Consider the following 3,520-nt stretch of genomic DNA (forward strand, 5'->3'; position numbering starts at 1 on the left):
AGCCTCACGTTGCCCCGAGCACGGGCCATGTGAAATCCTGGCTGCCATGGCGCCGGGAAGACGGCAACCAAATTACGGAAGTCGTCTACGGACATGGCACGCTGCGTCTGGCAGTGCCACTCAATAAAACACGTAGCCAGCAGGCGATAGAAAGACGGGCTCATCTGGCACGCATGGACCCCTAGTCGGGTCAGAATCTGCTAAACGATCGTCAGAAACGGGAGGCGCAATCCACAGGCGAGACTCCCGGCCGCCACGGCCGCGTACCCGTCCCTTGGACGAGAGGGCCTGTCCTCGGGGGCAGGTCTAAGCAACCCCATCGAGGGAGGGATGTTATACGTCTCCCAGAGCGTGCTGAAGACTCGGGAGATAAGCGTGCTCGCGGCATCAACCCCCCTGCAGTCCAAGCCGACGGGGGCAGCAGAGTCGCCCACTCCGTACATGCGGGTCCTCTCCAAAGACCTCGCATAGGTATAGCCCGAAGCCTCCATGGACTCGAGGGATGGCCAAGCCGTCGCCAACACCTTCCCGTTGCGTTTCTCCTTCCCCCTCGCGGGAGGAGCCTCCAAGTCCTCTCCAGGGCCCTCTGAGCCCGACCCTTGGGGATCGTCGGAATAAATCTCGTCCAAAAAAGATTCGGACGGAACTATCGCAAGCTCGACACTCGAGGCGTCCAAGTTAGACGCCCGGGGGAGCTCGGCACTCGCCACCGCTTCACCCCGCTGCTTGAGCAAGGGGGGGGGGGGGGGGGGTCAAAGGACGCCTCGCGGGAGACCAGGTTGATCACCAACCGTGACAGACGCGGGTCCTTGGACCCTTCGTCCTCCCCTCCGGGACCGCACCTGGTAGGTGGGCCGCTCCCGGGCCCCGCCAGCTCGGCTATCGCCGCGGCGTCGGTCTCCAACTCCGCGAGCCATTTGTCGGCCGCGCTAGAGTCCTCCTCGACAAAGATGGGAATCCCGTCGAGTTCCTGAAAGGGACCCTTGACCGCCCCCAAGATTTGGGAGAGGGCAGGTAGGGTCAACCTTGGGATCGTCAACGTGGGAAACAAGCTCACTCCCCATTAAAAAAGGAAAAAAGTCGGCTGCCCAGAGGAAATTTCAAAACTCAAAGGAATTTTCCGATTACCCACAGATTGCCAGTGTGAACAGAAAGGGCGGGGGCTCTCCTATATATAGAGGAAGGAGCAAACCCTGCTCCATCCCCCCCCCCCCCATGCGCGCGTGACGCAAGACCCAGCCCCTGGTTAGTTATATCTAACAGTTAGGAAGTGACTATCTTAAGACTAGAATCAATCTGCTGTTCATTAAGCGATGACATGTTTAGAGGAAGTTATATCCTCTCTTCTTTTCTGAAGATGGAAAATTATCTGGAAACTCAATAGTGTGATGCAAAAGGAGTACCCTGCTTTTCTTTAAGTTTCGAGGACGAAACTAACTTAAGGGGGTAGGGATTGTAAGGACAAGGTTCTGCGTCACTCGTATTTGGAGATTTGGAAGTAATAAGCGAGTTTCCGTTGTTACAACTAAATTCTCGAGTGAATTATACTCCAATGGATTTATCGAATTAATTTTAAATATATTAAGGTTATGGAAATCTCGGAATAAACAAAGGAATTATCGAGTTTATCTCGATTAGTAAATTAATTCCGAGGAAACATTCCGGAAATTAAATTAAGAAATAAATTCTTAAGGACGAGAATTAATTCCGAGAAACCTTAAATATATTTAAATTATTCGAGAACGAACGAGAAAATTCTCGATTCAAATCATATAATTATAATCCGTTCGGTGATGGATTTAATTAAATGATTGTATGAAAGGACGTGGTTGTAACAATTTTAAGGGACCCATTTGAAAGAAAACAAGGAAAAGAGTTTGGATTGTAAATAAGATGTTTTCTTCCTAGCTTGCCACGTCATCTATGACTCATCTTCTTCACAAAGTGATAAGTATCACTTGGCCGAGTGAAGAAGAAAAGAGTCGGCAAACCAGAAAAAAAAAAGAAAGGAAAAGAAGAGAAAAGAAGAAGCAGAAGAAAACTGAGCGGGAGAGAGAGAGAGCTCGGGGAAGAGAAAGGCCGAGAAAGAGAGAAGAGAGCGAGAGAGCGAGACTGAGAAGGAGAGGACGCGCGACTACCAGCACCAGCCTGTGCGCGCGCCATCCAGCCAGCCACCGAGCCCGAGCGCAACCCACGCGCGGCCGAGAAGGAACCAGCGCCGCCGCGAGCACGCCGAGGACACCGGACCGAGAGAAATCGCCGGAAACAGAAGGAACGAGCACCGGAGAGAAGAGATTTCACGGAATTAAGGTTAGATTTTTGGTTCCCCTAATTTTGGAATCCGGATTCTAGGGTTTGAATTTTGGAATTTGGGGCTTTTCTCTCTGAGTGTTTTTGTGTAATCATGGCATGGATTAGTGTTGTTTCCGGGTTATCTCTTGGTTTGGATTCGATATTTGAATATTTGCTTAGTCAAGCCCCATTTTAGTATGGAATTCTCTGGTTTAGGGCTGGCCGTGCGTGTGTGGATGTGTTGATCGCTAATCTGGTTTGGTGTGGGTCTGTTTTGGCCGTGTGATGTTGGATTTGAATTGATTTTGTTTTTTCTAGTTGAGAATAGGAGTTAACGGTTGTTTCGTTGGTGTGCGTGTGAGTTATATATGTTGAGAGTCTAGGCTCGTTTTAGGTGGGCTGAACAGGTCTCGGGGCAGCGGCTCGGGATGGCGAAGAGGCTGTCCGAAGGTTGGCGGAGCTGTTGCGCGAGTGACGACGGAGCGGGGCTGGTCAGCGAGGTTCATCGGCTCGGTTGGGACGAGCTGTTGGGTCGGGAACGGCAGCGACTTTGTGGCGGCTCTCGGGGGGCTGTTCACGGCTGTCGGGTTTCGTTCGGAGACTCGCGAAGTCTCGGTTTAGTGTTAGAAAGTCGAGAAATTTCCCGAGTCTCGACTCGTGCTAGTGCGAACCTATAATTATTTTTGTTGGGTCGTTCTAGATTATGAGAGTTGCGATATAATATCAATATGTATGTTTTATAATCGAGCTCGTTTTATGTAAGTCGTTAAGAAAAAATAATTAATATGTATCATTATTAAACTCGTTGATTATTCACGTAATTATTTAGTATATTTATCTTAATTATGTATTAAAAATCGAGTTCGACTATAAGCTCGACTCTTTTAATTTGGAAAAAGAATATCAACGAGAAATGTTTTATTTACGTTCTCAAACATTATAACTTGTCAATAAAAAGAGACAAGTCATAAAATATTTTCTAAACCACATTTGAGAAGTGTCGGTTTGAGTTATTTTCATATAACTTACGTATTCTATAGATTGTTAGTAAGAGTTTCTTTATACGTTCTTTTCTTTTAGTTTCGACCTTCGGGAACCTATCCTAAGCAATGGGCTTTGTCCCGTCAAAAGAATAGGTGGTCGAATAGCGGGGCGTTTCTTAGCCTAGATCACGGAAGTTGTTAAGGCCTTGTTCTTAGGCGTCGATTCTTTCCCGTCTCTGTTCTGT

General features: G+C 48.3%; 1 long non-coding RNA gene across 1 annotated transcript; it reads left to right on the top strand.

Annotated features, from left to right (window-relative positions):
- The first annotated feature begins 1,315 nt into the window (after positions 1–1,315).
- On the top strand, positions 1,316–3,138 carry LOC149402580 (uncharacterized). Its single transcript, XR_016296140.1, has 2 exons — positions 1,316–2,310; positions 2,676–3,138. It is a non-coding gene; the product is annotated as an uncharacterized LOC149402580 (long non-coding RNA).
- The last annotated feature ends 382 nt before the right edge of the window (positions 3,139–3,520 follow it).

The sequence above is a fragment of the Urtica dioica genome, chromosome 3 (assembly GCF_054948205.1).
Source record: "Urtica dioica subsp. dioica isolate 48M chromosome 3, U.dioica_male_clone48M_v1_H2, whole genome shotgun sequence".
Lineage (NCBI taxonomy): Eukaryota > Viridiplantae > Streptophyta > Magnoliopsida > Rosales > Urticaceae > Urtica > Urtica dioica.